The following is a 19067-nucleotide window of genomic DNA, read 5'->3' as shown; positions in this document are numbered from 1 at the left end:
CTTCACCCCAACATGGAGGAAGCTCGTCCTCGAGATGCAGGATGCGATGACGAAAGAGATCTCGGTAAGCGTTTTTTGTTTAATTTTATTTTTTTTAAATAGGGCCCAATTGGTGGCTTCATCGCAGCATTCCACTATTCCAAGGGCCGAAAAGACTCATAAAGGCATTTCAGCCTTCCTCTAGCCACCACCGTATAATTCACTAGTGTCAGGAATCAAACCCAGCATGTGCCATGTTTTTTAACAGTCATTGCTTGGTGACATGCCACGTCATCAATTAACAAGAAAATTTGACAGAAAGACTACAGAAGTATAAAAATATCCTTTAATCCTCACTTTAGGTATGACAATAGGACAAGAAAATTTGATGTATGAAAGTTTTAAAAGCAAGATACTTGAGGATAGTAAAGTTGGAATTACCCTAATTTAAAAATAAACTAACCTAAATCAAAGTAAAAAAACAATAAATTAAACACGACACGTCATGGGTTCCTAATGATTTTGTTCTGCTCTCTCTCAAACGGAAAATTTGGAAGAATAACGAAATTTAAAACTTATTTAGAATGATAACCACCCTTTTAAATTTATGATAATAATAACTAAAATTTAATATAAAAGTACTTATATACCCTTTGTCATTAATGACCACCACTCCCAAATCTCACAACTTCACCATCAGTCCAAAGGCCACTCTCGTTTCCACCGCTAAACCACCATTCCACCACTCTCTCCCTCCCTAACCACCCACCCCCCTTCTGAAATACCCAGATCCCCATTTCCCATCACTTTCCTGCCTATTGTCTTTTTGTTCATCCCCTTGGGGACAGGGTATGGAAAATAGATGAAAAGGCTGCTTCTTTTTATATTCAATAAAAATAAGGACTAAATGGAAAAAGTCTTTCCTTAAGTTAACGGCAGAAGATTTGGGATTGGTATGGTGCTTTTTGTTATGTAATGGATTAACTTTCTCCATCCTCCTTGGACCCTCACTCCTCAGCTGCAACCAGACTATTGCTTCAGCTCATAGAATTATGTGTTCTTACAACACAAAAGTGATAAAAACTTCAAAAAATAACCTTTGTAAACAACGAAAGGGAACAACTTTAAATGTTCGGCTGAGGAAAATTTGTTTTATCTATATATATAAAGTGAGGGCCCCAATTTGGTGAAGCATTTGAAAATACCAAAAATGTCCTCATTTAATAAGAGAGATAACTCAAAACTAACCGCTTATAATAGGGGTAAAATAGTAAAAATGAAACACAACACTGATTGGAAAAAGGTTGCCTAAGGGATACTGTTTACCCACACTCAGCAAAGATTGTTACTATTGGTTGGATGAATCACACCCACCCTCGCAGATTCATCATAAATTTCATCAATGAATTTGGCCCCTTAGATTAGTGATCCCAAACATGATATATTAATAAATTAAAAAAAAAAAAAAAAAGACTGGATGAGGAAAACGGCAGTTACAAGGATCTAACGATGGAAATTGCCGTCTCCATGTATGACCCACGTTCTGAAAAGGAGATTGGAATGTTTAATTTCAACCTTTACAGATTTGCTTCTCCATCCACCCCAAACATTCACCCATCGGTAGTTCAGCACCGTAATCCTCTGCCTCTACCACAAAAACTCCATTTTTGCTTTTGCTTCATTGTAACAGATGTTCTTTTGGTGAGTTGTTTTCTACAACTCCAAAAGGCTCTTCTGCCTTAATTAGTCAATTTTCCCACACAAATTAACAAATCGCATGTCAAGAAAATCATGAATCCAGAAAAACATTGCATGTATCATCAAATCTCTCACCTTCTTTTCCTTTTTTTGGGGTATGATCTTAAATTCGGATGTATTTCCAAATATTTGTTTTTTTACTTTTCAACGGAGGAGTCTAACCCCACTTCTAACATGTACTTTTCATTCTCTCTTTTTGTGATTTTTCCAATTGTTCTGTCAATCCTTTAATTGCAGCAAAAAATTGTGCATGTACAGTTTTTTTTTTCTTTTTTTTTTTCCTTTTTAATCTTACCACTTCGCTTTTCTGTCATAGACAAGGGACTTGGAGAAGCAGTTGATGTTGATCCACCACAAAGACGTACACATGCCTCTAAATAAACAGCCCAGACTGGCTTACGCCGACGACGATTGTGCTGACGACAGAGATTTAGCCGGCAAAGGTGGTCAGGCTTCCAAGGAAATCAGACATAGGCTATACCATGTTTAAAATTCATGGAAACACAATTACATTGCATCCATGCCTATTTCTTGCGAGAAGATTGACATAGTTTAATTAGATTAAGACTGACATAGTTTGCTTAACCAGATTTGAAAAAACCCACACGTTACTGATGTAAGATGTACGTCAGTTATGTTTTTATTTATGAATTCCTTTCTAAATGCTAGGCAAATGAGGAGATTTGGTAAATGTCAAATGCCTGTGACAGTTCTTGTTTTATTTGTCTCTCAGAAAAAACAATCCAACAAGGAACACTGCCCAAAGATTGAAGGGAGGAATTTGTTAACTGTTGTTGATCTTAATTTTACCTTCACACTCCATCTCATCTTTCTCTTTTTTCAGTATCTAATTGGGTAATGTTCAAACCTTTTGCACAAATTTTTCAGTTCTAATAGGTAATTCTTCACTTTTATGTCTTTCAAACATTCTAATTTTTCTTATGACCATAGCCCCTAATTATTGTTAAAAAAATGTTTGAAGAAGCATGGTTTTGCAATTTATGACTCCGGCTACGAGGAAGATTTTTCACAGTGGTCAGGATGGTAAATATTTATAAATGTCTAATTTTATTCATATGTGTATTCTTTTTCATTTGTATTTATTTTTCATGTGCAAAAGCAAACGTACATGCATAGGCATGATATGTGCTTTTTCTTCTTTGATTTACTTTTATAGTTATTGAGATTTGGTTAATAATTAAATTGAAATTGATATTCTACACTTTAGTCCATTTTTTATGCTATTGTATAGAAATATAATCATGCGAACTTAAACTTTAAATTGTACCAGTTTCAGGCTTTACAACATTTCAAGCACACTCCTAAAGTCGGGAATTCTCCCTCTCCGTGTCTCCTTTCTCTTGAATGTTTGATTGGTATTTTATTTTTATAAGGTATTCCATTTTGGTTTTTGCATCAATCAAATTGTTTCATTGAAAAAATCAGCTAATGATGTGTGGTTTCTTTGTGGAAGGTGTCCAATCAATTGCTACAAATACATGGAGAGGGAAGCAGATAGAGAGAGGTCAGAAATATTCTTGCAGGCAATCAATTGGTATGCAGTTTGAAAATAATTGCTCCATTCTCTGTTTTGGTTGTTTTATCTTTTTTTTTTGGCTCCATTCTCAATCTTCATTTTCTGTAAGTCATTTTTTTATGGCACTTATGCAATGCATGTAGGAAGACAAATATTTCCTTATGTGATCTTCTTGTAAAGTGCGAAAAACGAAATATGTTATCCTATGTCTTTAATGAAATTACTATCTAAAGGTTGTTCATTATTCTCAAGGATGTGTGTGCATATGTTATTCTTTGTTTTTGTTAGTATATCGAGAAAAAAAATTTAGTAATCATTTTTAAAGGCGTGGACATTTTTGTCACAACAACAGCTAATTATGTTGCTCTTTTAAGACTTGGAAAATGGAAACCTCCCTTTTATATTTGTCCTTCTTCCATCATCCGTTTCATTTATGGAGGTTTTTCCAATTAATATAAAGTTTGTTACATGAGATTTTTGAAATTCATATTAGATTGGTTGTTAATGTTTTAGAGCACTTTTTAGAATTGTATGCTTTCCTCTCTAATCCAAATTGAGAGCTCATATCAAAGATTATGCAAAAGAAGGGTTAATTGTGTTTTCTATTTAATATTTTCTGCCAATGAACAAGGGACCCATATTATACAATAAATGAGTTATTATGTACCACGTTCTATGAACATGGGTTGATTTGTTTTAGATTTTGGTAACAATAACAAATTTATATAGCTCAACATGGCAACGAAATCATAATAAGGAATTTTACATTTGATATTATCTTGATTGAGCTTTTGGATTCAATCTGATTTGATACGACTATTTCATTTCTTACTTTTTGTCTACATATGTACATTTTAATTACTACTTACTTTATGCAATGTACACTTCAACTCATATTCTCATTTCAATGATTCGTTTTGATGTGAAAATTAACTTGATACACAAATTAAACCCTATTAAACATGTAATTGTAGTATTAAGCAAGTAGGGATCGTTCTAGACGAGGGATTAACTAGGGCTGCTAATCAACACACATATGACTCAAAAATACCAAACTAGACTTAGAAACACTCAACTAGACTCAAAAACACAAAACTAGACACTTAAGACTTAAAACTGACTCAAACTACTCAAAACAGCTAAACTAAGTTAAAAAGACTCAAAACAGACTCTAGGGACTATTCGGACGAATTTAAGACTAGTAGGACTCAAAACACTAAATTGGACAGATTTAAATACTTTTCTAACTAATCTAAGACGCTAAATCACTAAATTAAAAGGGGGATTGATTTGGACGAAATTTAACTAAACTAAACAGATTGCAAAACAAAGTAAACTAGGTATGAAATCAGGTGAATTGAAGGGTGAAATAGGCTAGTTAGAGGGTCCTTCTCCACACATGACATATGCAAACAAACCAATTTCCAGTTATTATTCCTTTAAACCATGAATGACAACACCCCAAGTTAACCGTGACAGCACAAATTAACCATCAGATTTTCCTTATTTCATTGAATTGGACGGGATACACATTACAACCAAATTATCAATCTCAAGTCCCCTAACTATGAAAAGCATGATAGAAAACATATCAAAGGTCATTAAGTTATTTGAAAATCATAAGTATTGATGAGACATTCGTAACTATGAAAAGCATGATACTCCTGCCAAGGATTTACTTAACACGATCGTGACTAGCAACCTCCACAACTTGTGAATATAAGTTCATAACGATTAGGTGAAACTCCCTTATACTCTAGCATCATATTCATGCATGCAAATTAAGTGTCAACCCTCAATTAACACACATAAACAAGTTTTAATAACTTAGATAAGCAAATCACATTCAAGACTCAAGAAACAATAACTAGATGTAATCAATTCATATAAAGCATATAATCATGGCTTCGAATTCACCTCTAACTAAAAAGAAATTAGTTCCTCATATCTTTGAAAATATAACACCAAATTAAAACAAACATTGAACTAAAACTAAGGATAGAATACACCTAGAAACGTCCAGCAATCCAAGCTTGAATGGTAGGGCACGACTCCAAGGGTCTCATCTCCTTCCTTCCTTGCAAATCTGCGCATAAGTATGTATTTTCTGATGTTTTGGCTCTTGTATGTGTGGTGCACGAAATTGTGGTGGATGGTGTGGTGATTTGATGGTAGAGGCTGGTGAATCTAAAATAGGCGCATAATGATGTATTTATAGGGCTAGGTGCGGCACAATCCCTAAGGATTAGGATAGGTTTCTGAAATCAAAGTGGGACAAGGTTTGTGTAACCAAAACCCAAGTGGAATGGGTTAAAACAATCAAAAACCAAAGGGGATTAGGTTAGAAAGGTGTGGCACAAATTCTTGCAAGGAAAGGGATAAATTTGGCCTAATTCAAGAGGGAAAAGGATTAGGGTTGTAGGTTCTAGAGCTTCTAGAAGAGGGGGAGGCGCCAGATTTGTAGGGACTTCTAGAAAGGATGTTTCAGCACCAATTTAGAGGTTCTAGAAGGATAAGGGTGCGGCATAAATGTAGGGAAAGGATAGGCCTTCTAGAAATCAGATATTTAGGTTCTCCTGCAACTAGATTTAAGGCATAAACTGATTTAGATAAGATAGGATAAGACTAGATTAGGAGAGGATAAGATAAGATTGGATAAGGTCTTGGATAATGTTCCTTCTTTTTAGCTGATTCCTTATCTTCTTTGTCTTGGATTTATTTTCTTCATCTTTTCAGCACATTCCTAGCCTCTTGAACTTCAAATTCGTCCATCTATCTTGCCCACCCATAAGCTATCCATTTGATTGCCAAAATTGCCTCAAAATGCTCCAAATTGCATTTTCTTGCCAACTTTGTCATTTGGACCTACAAACACACGAAAATAGCTTAAATCACTATAATAAACACAAACTAACTACGAAAATCTAAGAAAACAAGCTAACTAAGTCACATAAAGATGCTCCTATCATGTTTGTAGCCATGATAAAAGTACTAAAGTTGTGGGAGCATTGAAATTACGGAAGAGCTTGCAGGTGGAATTAATGGGAAAGTTTAACACATGTCAAGAAAAACAGTAGAAATTATATTATGAAGCCACAAACCCTATCAACTCATATTTAATTAGCAGCTTTTAATAAGATAAAGTGTTCAAGGAGATGTGATTTAAGTGAGCTGTATTTTGTGGTATTTTAAGGACAAGATGATACAAATAAATTCTTGCTCAGCTTATTGTCATCAATTAATTGTTTAGCTTTTTTATCAAACACTATTATTTGGTTCCTTGCTGTATTTCTTCCTTTATTCTTCGTCAACATCTTCAAACGTGTTTTTGCATGCAAAGAGCTTTTTGTTTATTACGCATTTTACACACAACTTAGTTATGTTCTATTTCCTTTTTATTTATAAGTGTGTGTTCTATTTTATTTTTATGAAGTGGTATGAGAAAGAAAACAACTAACACAACACATCTTAAGAGGAGCGTAGCATCCGTGATTAAAGAAAATGCCTATCACATGCGGATCTTTTTCCAGCTAATTATAGTATACAAAGAAGTCTTGCTTCATTCCAGCTAATTATGGTGATTCCTAATAGGTAACAATTTTATTAACGATAACTGTCTAGTATGCATTTCTCACTTATCAATTAACTCTTTTTATTTGATTTTTAATTTCTCACTATCGTTTGTAGATTGGCAATGAAAATTTGAAGCATCAATCAGGAACAAATGGGTGGAAATTGCAGCATTGATGTCAATATGTAAACTTTCTTTTCAAAAGAAATAGTGCAATATAGACTTTATGGGTATTGTGAATAATGTACATATTGTGATGTAGGTTTTATATTTTGACATTTAAGTTGTTTTGTGTTTTTCTATGAGTACGTAATGTTTTTATCTACTCTTTTTTTATTTACATCTACTTACTATTGTTCATGGACTTTATGTAGGAACTTGAATCCAAAATCCCATGTTGTTTGACAATTGCATGAATAACATTGAAATCATTACTTTACGCAAAGTGAAAACGAAAAACATGACAACTTTTTAGGACGTGCATGGTAAAGAAAAAGTTCCTCTTTGCACAATACATGTAAAATATATCTTGACAATTACAATGGAAAAAAAAAATAACACAATACACCTTTAGGGGCGCATAGCGCCCGTGATGCAAAAATGCCTCTCGCACCCACGTTAGTGCGTGCGAAGAGGCTAGTTTTAGGATAATGTTAGGGAGACCATTTAAACAAAATTTGAGAATCAAATAATGCGTCACCAATAAGAAATAAATACGTTAATCCACACTTAATTAATAATTTAATCATCAACAACCAAATTATTTGGTTTACAAAATTTAGTCTTCCTAATCCCTAGCATTACCCTTTATTCAATTTTGTGTTTTGGTTCTTCTCAAAACCTCATTTAAGTGTATATTAGCACTTTCATATTATTTTTTTGTTATAATGATTATAAACTTAAAAATGTGGCCATAATTCTATATGATGTTCAAATTTTGATTATTTTTCCAAATTTCCTCTCTCAAACCCATTTCTCCGCCATCACCTTCAGAAAGCTCTCGCAACTTAACTTCATTTTTTGCACGGCCGCCAAATAAACCGACCCGAATCCGCCACTCTCAAGCATCTGCCCTCAAACCCACTCGAATTCCAAATGGAGAAAACTCTTCTCTGGTTCAACCAGTCTCCTTTTCATCGAACCCATTGATTGTTTCCTTCTTTTTAAATTTAGAAAATTAAAGCTTTTCGATTGTTTTATGATTCTGGGTTCAGAAAATACAATCTAAAGAGGTACCGATCATATGGTTAAGAAGAGAATCAGAGAAGAAGTCGAAAGACTCAACGGATTGACGACGGAAGAGTGCAATCGGCGGTGTCATTGATCGACCGAATATATGAAGACGAAAGAATCGCAATTAAAATTAAGAATTCTAGGATTCGGATGGATTGAAGGTCAGCGGCGTTAGCCCTCACAATCTAGACTACTGCAACTCCATTCTTTAATTTTTTTATTTTTTTTTTAATTTTTAATGTCCATGTGACACCAGATTGACACGTGCCCAGTCGTTGTCTATTTGGGTGCCACGTCACACCTTAAAGGAGGTTCTAACGGAAAGCCGAACATAAGTACAAAAGTATCTCACAATCCTCACTTTAGGTATGACACTGGGACAAAAAAAAGTTGATATATGAAAATTTGAAAACCCTGATACTTAAGAATGAGATTTACCCTTTAAACTAATACACTTGTTTTTTTGTCTATTTCAGGTACAAAGATAATCGAAGGTACAAATATCTTTGACGGTCTATTGGTCTTTGTGCTGTGAATTATATACGTTGTACAGCTTTGCTTCCAAGAATTGAATATCTTGTCTAGTCTCTGTGCATGTTTTAGTTTCATTTTTCTCTATATATGCATCTCTTAATTGTCATACATTGTTAGTAATACGTGGATTAACCTTGGATAATTATTCACTATGATGTCAAAAGTTCTCCCTATTCTCTCAAATGGCTTCTAAAAAATCATTTTCTCAATCATCCAAAACTACAAGTGATTTTTAGATTTAAATTTTCTTTGGTCCTAATTGAATGGTAATGACTTTACTTACTCTATAATCTGAACCATGTGTCAGTTCTCATTTTCTTTTTGTCCTTTCTCCAAATCAAATAAAAAACAATGGGAGAAAGCTGTATGAAGGGGGGTGTCTTCAAAAGAAATCATATACCATCAAAAATGGGAAAATCCCTTCAATTTGGTCTTCCATGCAATGTCATGTGTAGTGCTTCTAGACCCCATCCCCAAGTCATGAATCCAATTTTATGAAAAATCAAGTGGTGTCTCATAAAAATTGCACCTTCATTCAAATGACCTTGGTGTCTCTCAAAATGGTGCCTCACTCAACGTTCTTCACCAAATTTCTCTTTTCTTCCATGGCTTGTGTCTTGCATTTTAAAGTCTTGTCCTTTGTTCATATTATGTAGGAAGTGTTGTCTCTTAAGGTCAATGGATTATTAAAAGGCTTGGTTAACTTTGAAAATGCTTTTCAAATTAAAAGGCTTGGTTACCACCGATCCTATATCATTATCTTGACGCATCACTGTTGCATCATGAGTAAGTGTTCATCTCTGATTACTATCTCTGTATGCCCTTGAAGAGTGGTCTTTTGAGAATTGCATTACATGTTTTTTTGTCAACCACTTGTCTTATCAATATCTCTTGGAAGTATCGATATTCAATCTACTTTTTCTTATCCTTTTCATGGCATGTGCTTTAGTTGTCGTTTATTCGTGCAAAGATTACAATTGTTATCTTGATCTCTATCTTTTTAATGAGTCATCTTCGATTGTTTGGGTACATTGGTTTATGCCTTTGCACAAAACTATTTGTACATGGGACATCTTCCTTTTCTGTTGTGTCGTTGTGTTCATACACCTTGCAAGCTTCTCATTATTACCCATGATAAATTTCACTTGTTCTTGTCAAGAATTGTTCATTTGTAGGATCTGTCCTTGTTCCTTCTCTTGAGTATGGGTGAGTCAAATTAGTTATAGGTTTGGGTTATTTTGTTAATGAAAGTCAAAGGGGGAGATTGTGTGTCACACCCCAGACCTGGAGTCAATAGGAAAAATCTCGAACCCAAATTTGGCACGCGAGCTAAAATTAAAATTAAATTGAAGGAAAGTGAAACTGAGTGGAAAAATATGAAATTCCTTTTATAACAAGAAATCGATAATTCTTTACAATACTAAAATAAATAAATAAATACAAAATTATATCCTAACACTTATCCAATCTCATCCCGTCTACCCTTTTTTACTGTTTAGTTCTTAAACCTGCATAAAAATGGAAAGGTGAGCTTCAACAGCTCAGTAGGAACATAACCTTATCACAGTAATTGACAATATTAAATTAAGTGTCTTGAAATCATATTGCCAAATATCAAATCATTCTTGCTAATAATGCATGAATTCAATGCAACCTCTTCAATTACCCCCGTTAATTTATATAATAAAACATGCAGACATGCACGTCCCATACCATGCATTTTACCCCTGCAGAGCTGGTTCGAATGTTCTATTATAGAAACTAACCCCCATATGATATCCCAAGTTCATAAACCCATTTTGCTAGTCATCTTATCTAATTCATTGATCTCTAGCCCAAATCACCCATATCGACAATTCTCGTTGATATCCTATTCTACTATGCACATTGGGCTCGCCTAGAACTGGTTTCACAAAGATTCAACTACACAAAAGATCCTTTCCAACTACCCTCATTTCCATACTTCCAATCTAAATACTGAGATTCCAACCACATCAACATGAATGATGCAAAAATGATGTCATTTTATCTTTCACATGTATTACAATGTATTCTCAATGAATAACATTCTAGCAATAATTCCATAACCAAGAACAAGTAAACACTTAACTAAAGCAGTTAGCCAATTATTATCCAATCACATTAATCAACCAAAAAGATCGATAATAATAATATAATGCTTCACGAAATTAATAAAATCAATTTCCGTAAAGGTCTGCCGTATTTCCCCTACCTAGATTTCAAAGCATTGCTCTGACTCTCTACTACAAGAGTCTACCTTCAGCAACTCCTATCCACAAGTGTAAGCAATTACTATAAAACATGACATGAACTTTAACATAGTCAGCATGCTTAAGCTTGCTAATTACACACTACTAATTCAAAAGTCATTTCGTTAATTTATAATAGCATGGTCATCAGTGAAGGAACTTTTGAACTAGAATACTTTTATAAAATAAGCAAAGGTAAAGTTCAAAATACATAAGTACATTAACATACTTCAGCCAAGCTATATATTAGATAAAAGCACTAATCCGTTAGTATTATGAATGATATCTAAAAAGTTCGTATATTAAACTCTTTGTATTATGCAATAGAATGTTCATTTCAAATAGCATAAAAGTATGGTTGCTGTTTTGGGAAAATAGAAATCTCCAACCGAATTCCATTTGTGAAACCAATTTATAAAAGATAGTATCCCAACAACTGGTAAACTGATATCATATGTGCAGCCTTTTGAATATCATCTTTTATAACAATATATATATAGCCAATAGGAAACAATACCCAAATAAGCATACCAGTTCTTACGTGCCAAAATAGGGTTTAAGCGTATGCATATTTTGGTTCTTCATATAAAACTGGTTTTGCATAAATACACACACTTGCTTACGAAGCTTGCATATAAACTAGTTTTGGATAACAGTAGCTAATCCAAGACAACAATAAGAAAGCAAACAACTATGGAGAGGATAAATGAAGTATGGAAATCGTTTCCCCATACACGAGATACAGGTTGAGTCGAATGAACTCCACAGCCCTCTCTTAGCTCCGGTTTCTGGTTTATCTCTCTCTCTCTCTCTCTCTCTCTCTCTGGTCCTTACTCGGTACACAGACTGCACCGCTCTACAGCCCTGGGTTTCTATTTATAGCTATACAAAGTCGGCTAATTCTTCGATAGGAACGATGTAAAAGCCCTTTAATTGGCTATGGTTTTGGTACAATTAGAATAGAACAAACAGCTTAATAAATAATGTAAAAGGGAAGAAAATGAATAATATGAATATATAGTTCAAATACTACTGTAATGGTGTACTGAACTTATTTGATTCAAAATAATAGTAAATCAGAGTATAGAAAAATGAAATAAAGGAATTAACGATTAAATAAGAAGTAATACAAAACTTTCTGAAATTAATAAGTATATACAACACATAATTATATATAATTATTTTTTAAAATACAGGTCCGTACATTGTGAAGTCTACATTTTTACATTTGGCTTTCTTTGTCAAATATTGTAACTGCAACACATGCTCAAACTTGCTTTAGGCTATTCTTTGTTTATGGGCGGTGTATGCTAGGAATAATTATTCAAAGATGTGACACATCTCACTTCAAAAAGTTTGCTATTGCATGTGCATTTCACATCTACATTCCTGTTTTATTCTAACTAGTTTTGTTGTCTCGTCAGGTTTGTGCACAAATTTCTAGCAAGCTGGGCACACAATTTAAGACTTGCTGATATGGGCTAACTAACAACTTTTTGCCAAATGTCTATTTTTCACCCTTCATCTATTCAGATCATTTTGAAGCTCCTATTTTGGTTGAAAAACAAACCAAAGCTTTTGGGGTTAAGATCCCTAGCGGTTCCTTTGTTTTGTTTTGTTTGTTTGTTTGTTTGTTTTTTTTTTTTTTTTTTTTGAGTTTTCAAATTTAATTTCCTAGAGAAAGAAAAAAGAAAAGCATTAAGGTTTCCCCTTCTTCTTTGTTCTTGATTTATGAAACCCTAGGTGCAAAACCATTTTCATGAATTAAACACCCAATCATTGAAGAATAGGGTTGCATTATCTTCATGGTTTTGCATTAAATTTGTGGCCAAGTTATTCAAGTTTCAAATCTGATTATTGACCCATTTTTTAGATTCTCATCGGTTTCTTTCTTCAACTATTTGACTGGAGAAACTGACTGGACATTGAATCTAGATCTGCATATCTTTATCATAACATCATATGGATATGTCTATTAGTTTTGGTGCCACAAGGTGAAGAGCTCAGGTTGAGCTGTCACTTCGTGAAGCCGAAGGAATCCTCAACTCGTGCAAAGTAAGGTTGCACAAAGGTAAGGCTGCTCTGTAGACTAGGTCTAGGAATTGAGCTTTGCGTGATACTTTTTAAGAACTTTATTTGTACTAATAGATTGGACTCAGTGGAGAGTCCGTAGTATTTTAACTTGGAGATGAGTTTTTCTGGACAAAAACTTCTTGTGTTGAAAGTCCTTTATTACTTGTCCCATATATCATCTATATGCACTTGCTACATGTACCTTTTAACTTGTTAATAGATATGGGCACATAGTCATGTTCACTCAACACAACAATAACTTAAAGTAAATTGGTGAAGTGCTGACTAGGACAGTTTTTGGTCTTTTAGATTGGAATATAATTTGTGTTTGGTTGATTAACGAATCTGTCTTAGTTGACTAGTGTACATGACTAGTTAGTCCAGCAGATCGTATTTTATTTACAGGATATTCCGTCTGGTACCAATTTCATTATTAATTCGTCGGGTTGTATTCTAAAAGTTTTATTTTGTTCATCTCTGTCCGATGAAAATTGGGAGGTTCATTGACAAGGATATGTTGCTCGACAAAATTTGACCCATTACGTCGGGCGAAGTCTTTAAAGATTAAATGGTCCATTGTGAACTGAAATTAGAATATTAGGATACAATTTTCATTATAATGGAATGTACATAATTTTGAATTGAGTCTTAATTGTAAATGTTTGGAGTCTTATTTTAGGTAGGATTAGGATAAGTAATCATTAGGATTTAGTTTCCTTATCATTGGTAATTACTTTCCTTGTAGAATAAGGTGTGTGTGCCTATATATTTGTAAACCCTAAATGATGAATAATATAACTGTTGGAAATGTGCCCTAAAGCCAATCATATGATGATACTTTACGGACATTTCACATGTTAAACTAATCTAGTTTACATATAAAGGGCATAGATTATTGTTTGAGCTGTCTCATATAAATGTTATATGCTTAAACGATAAAGTCCAAGGAATATGTGATTGGGAGAATGTAATCTAATGAAGTTAGATTCATGAGACCATTCTTTCATAGACACATCCTAAATGTTCCTGATCATAGGATTGCCAATTGGGCATTGACAGTCCGTCAAGATCGGTACGTGCTATGTCTTCTCTCAGGGAGAGTGACTAGTCTCGAGTCATTGGTGTGTGTGACATCAAGACAAGTACGTAGGTGCTCAGTAGAGAATGAGTTCACTGAACGCGATCAACGAAGAGTTCTCATACTCATGTCACATGAGAACTCATGTTTGGGATAATGCAAATTAGTCCTTTGACCTGAGGCATCACAGTTGTCTTGTGGTTAAGTCCTTGATCTTTGATTATGTCAAAGTCACCCCATCGGGGTGTCCACGGCATCGTTGGGGTTAAGCCACTTAGTCATGGAGGCAAGTGAATGCGCAACAAGGGATCTCTAACCTTCAAACCGTTTGAGGGAGAATACTCTATGATATGATTTAGAATCTCTGGCCAGAGTATGAATGAGATTTAGAAAAGTCAGTCTAAATCACATTCAAGGAAATCATATAAGCACACGAATCACATTGGATAGTAGACATGAATAAATAAACTATCAAACCAAACAATGTGGTCAGGAGTATTAGATTAGAGAAATACCATATTGCATTTGTAATCCCAAACTGAATAGGTTTTCTCTACCTCTTCTGATTAGCTTGGGTAACCATGATATGCTGCAAGGTGTCACTCATGGTTTGTGGAAGCCCTAAACGTGTGTAATCACTAAAGGGAGAATTGAAAGTAAGTTTCAATTCACAGTCGATGTAAAATGGTTTTAATCGCCCACTGCCTCGCTAAAAGGAACCTAATGGATCGCACACCGTATAAGGAGGAGATTGAAGAAACAATGGAGATGAGTAAGAATGATTAAATGGTTTAATCATTTATTTATGGCAATGATTAATTAATATGTTAATTAATCAAACGAATAAGTTCGTTAAAGACCTCGGGATAGTTTTGGACCTTAAGGCCCAATGGGCTTCGAACGTCAAGCCCATTAACATAAGTTGTATGACAACTTAATGAATAATGATTCACAAAGGCCCAATTAGTCCAAAATATCCTAATGGCCGGCCATATTGGTTAGGGTAGTGAACTTGGACTTATTTACAAGTTTGCCACTCAAATGAATAAAGGTATAAATATGACTTTATAGCCAAAATTCATTAAGGGTTTGTTTTGGAGAAAATTGGTGAGAACTTGTCTCTCCATTTCTCTCTAAAGAGGCCGGCCACCTTGGGGGGTGCATCTTGCAATCCCACTACTCCAAGGTCACTCATTTCTTCTCCAATCTCAACTTGGTGAAGAGACTTAGAGGTTCTCAATTTTGGGAACTTGGAGAAACCTATTCATCCATCCAAATCCATAGATTTTAGATGCAAGGAATGAAGGCCCTCTCTTTGGGTGATTAGCCTTTGCTTATGCAAAGAGGAATCTACAAAGGTACAATTTCAACTCACTTTCTTTTGAGTTGAGTTTTGGTTCACCAATCTACTAAGCTTTGAATTTCATGGTTAATGTTTTGTTTTTAAGTGCATGCAAGCATGATTCCGCCTTTAATTGTTAATTGCATGCTTATTGATGTTGCTTAAATGAACTAGTTTTCACAAAATATTCCCTGCAAGTGGTATTAGAGCCTAGGTCTAGTAGTTGGTGAATCCTTTTGGGTTTTGTGGTTCATAGTTTGTGATTTAAAAGTTGTAATTGTTACAAGCTTTATTCTTGTTTCTTTGAATGTAAATTTTGTTAGAAAATTTGCCATCTCAAATGTTGTAGATGTAGTTCATATGAGCATGAATATTGGAGCTAAAATTTGGTGCCATGACTTTGGGGATTTTCGGCCAAATCCAAAGGGTGGATTTTTGGGTTCTTGTTTGACTTGTTAAAAGTGTTTTCAAGTGACTTTTGGAACCCCTATGTACCCTAGTTTGGTTAGATGTTATTTCCCTAAAGTTTGAATGGTTTTGGAATGTTTTGGGTGGAAAAAGTTCATGGAAAAATTTTGGGTTTTTTCATGAATGTTCTTCATTGTTCTTGACATTTTTGCCAAGAACAAAAAGGTTTGTGTTTTGATTCAAAGTTTTGATTAATTTCATAAAGTTTATGTTTTATGTTTTTCAAATGATTTATTGCATTAGATATTTATTTGAATGGTGATGGAAATGGTGATGGAAATGGTGATGGGTGTGTAAGGATTAATTTCCTTTCACACACACCACTTGCACCACTTGTTGCTTTATGTCTAAAACTCACAAATCAACACACACATCACTCTATCCTCTTCCAAAACCGGCCACCCCCTAGTGGGGGTACTTTTGGGGCCTTTTATGCAATTACATAAAGTTTTGATACTTTTGTGTATTTGCACTTTGGCCCAAAAGTTTACGTTTTTACGTTTAGGTCCAAAAACGCTAAAGGACAAATTGTTTTGCTTCTTTAATGAAGTTTTTACATTGATTAAATTTTGGGTTCTATTGTAATTACATGAAGTAGTGGACTTTTGTGTCTTTACAAAGTGACCCCAAAAGTTTTGCAATATAGCCCAAAAGTTGTGGTTATTGCATATTGGCCCAAATTAGGTAGAGAACAAAATTGTTTTGTCTCTTTAAATGAGAATTGGATTTTCATTTTGTTTAGCTCCATTTAAATCAATTTTATGGATACAAAAACCAAATGAAAATGTTGCATTCAATTTAATTAGTTAAAGTGTTAATTAATTAAAGGGTGATTATGAACCTAAGCCTAATATAATTGAGCTATGTGAAAGGCCGTTTCAAATTTGTTTGAACCATGGGAATGTGTAGATTAGATTTTGGTTGTAATTTGATTTGATCAAATGTTGTAAAAGGGCTTAAGCTCTTCTTTACTTTAAAGTAATTTGTTATATGCAAATGTTGTAATGAGCATAAGCTCACCTTTACTTTGAAGTACTTCTTTCTTGCTTTATATGATATGCATGAAAATGAAGTAGTTGGGTCCAACGCCCTTAAGACAACACGCCTTAATGTGATTAAACGCGTAACTAAAATCAATCACCATTCCTAGACCGAGATTCAACACAAGGCTCGTGTTGAATCTAAACAAAGGTTCATAGTCATCCTAAGGCCCTAAGACAACTATATAGTCCATCAAATGAATGCAAAGGTTATGTTAGTAGTATCATATACTCTTGCTTTAAAAAACCGTTTTATAAGCATAGTGGGAGTATTATATACAACTAAAAACAATCAAATGGACCAATAGTTGTAATAGGACCAAAATTGTTTTAATAGAGATTAAAATGTATGATTATATGTGATGAGACCTAAAACCCTCAACCAAACCATTATTAAGTTGATAAGCGTGAGAGTGCTTAGAACACTCTTTCGTAGGCCTACCACCGTGGTGGGATCCAATCGTTTATGACTTGTACACCGGCTTCACCCTATCATGGGGGAGTACAAAGTGCATGCTTATACTCAGGAGGAATCCATACACATATGATGAGGTGAGTGTAGGCAACGAGGATGGCCGACATCGTATCATCGTGAGGCTATTCTTGAACCCCTTCACGCACTAAGCATGGTGGGAATGACTTAACTAAGTGCAATGGAGCCAACATCATATCATTGTGAGGTTACATTCTCTAGAGGCCAAATAAGATGGGTACTTGCATTAGTTGCAAATGTGTAAGCGTACTCTCTCATTATTATTGTTGCTAGCCAAACATCGTATCATCGTGAGGTGGGCTTGGTAATAGTGAGCCTCCCATAACCTACTAGGAGTTTCATTCAAAACTCTCGAATTCCTTTGAGGGATATGGAATTTGCCAAAAATAGTGGGTGGTGCTATTTGATTTAAAGACCCGGATCAAATGGCTTAAAATCAATCAACTTATATTCGTTATGTATTTGTTTACCAATATATTTGCAAACGCTATCCAACACTTGACAAATAAAACCGAATGTTTTAGTTTCTGGACTTAGTACCACAATCCCAAAGAATGTCTTATAAAGATTGCATATGTATCTAAGTAGTCTCATCCTCACAATCTTCCTAATGATAATGTATCATTGGAAGAACATGTTAGAAAAGTCTATCATGAAGAGGACAACACAAACAACCAATGCTTAATCCTTTGTTAAATGAACAAAGGAACTTACGAAGATTAGCATAATGACAAGGACACTTTTAGTGTTATTAGTTCTTCACTTACAAATCGTTGTATGAAGAAATAATAGTTGCTTTGAACAACCCTTAGTCAATGCAAACACTAGTGCTTGTTTCTTTGTTAAATGAACAAAGAACTTGAGAAGAAAGCACAAAGGCATGGACACTTTATGTGCCATGATTCTTCACTTACAAATTGTTGTATGAAGAAATGAGAGTTGCCTTGTACAACTCTTGAAGGTTTGTAATTATGTTTAGAACATAATGGTTGGTTGACAAAAATAGTCCATTAACATGGACTTATGATGATTTTGAATCATTGAGTGTTGAAGTGATAAACCACTTAATGAGACGGAAACTAGGCAAGGACTTCACCTTTGTGTCCCTATCCTTATGGTTCACTAAGTTTATTGTAAACTATATAGTGAACAATAACCACATGCTTTCCAAAATGTTTGATGTGTATAACACAATTGAAATAAGTTTCAAGAGAGATAGTGGGAGTTTAGGGACCATGACTATTGTAGTCAAAGGAGAAGTCAAATGAAGAAGATTAAAATTAACTCCTAGGGAACAAACTTTCTTTATGAAAGGATGGACATTGGAAAGGGTATTTGCAAGAAATGTCTTGTAAGTGTCAAGAACACACCTTTCGAAGGTGTTGTAAATTGTTCTTGAATAGTTCAAAACTGTGGGTTCTTCTACTTGAATGCTTGATTCCGTATTAGTAACTATGTTTTACAATCGTTGTAAAAGTGTGACTAATAAGAAGTAGAAGATTAATGAGAGAAGAGAAAGTACTTCACATTCGAAACGTGAATCAAATGTAGATCTCTGCGAAAGCAGATGGTACTTACTTCCTCATATGAACTACCAAAGAAATTGGAAAAACATAGATTGTCTTTATATTCCAAATTTTAAGGAACTAAATTCCGTCACTATGTGAAATGGATAAATGTTTTGTTTGACA

At 34.3% G+C, this 19067-nt stretch overlaps 1 long non-coding RNA gene across 4 annotated transcripts; it reads left to right on the top strand.

The window, feature by feature from the left end:
• The first annotated feature begins 1547 nt into the window (after window positions 1–1547).
• Window positions 1548–7170, top strand: LOC103420169 (uncharacterized). 4 transcript variants are annotated; one of them, XR_011579985.1, is made up of 7 exons: window positions 1548–1680; window positions 2054–2360; window positions 2471–2781; window positions 3029–3131; window positions 3212–3292; window positions 6708–6865; window positions 6962–7170. It is a non-coding gene; the product is annotated as an uncharacterized lncRNA (long non-coding RNA). The 4 variants fall into 4 exon arrangements; XR_003772626.2 differs by having other exon boundaries at window positions 2054–2634; window positions 2720–2781; XR_003772624.2 differs by having other exon boundaries at window positions 2054–2781.
• Window positions 7171–19067: the final 11897 nt, after the last annotated feature.

This window comes from Malus domestica, chromosome 04 (genome assembly GCF_042453785.1).
Source record: "Malus domestica chromosome 04, GDT2T_hap1".
Taxonomy (NCBI): Eukaryota; Viridiplantae; Streptophyta; class Magnoliopsida; order Rosales; family Rosaceae; genus Malus; species Malus domestica.
This window is presented reverse-complemented; position numbering and strand designations above follow the sequence as displayed.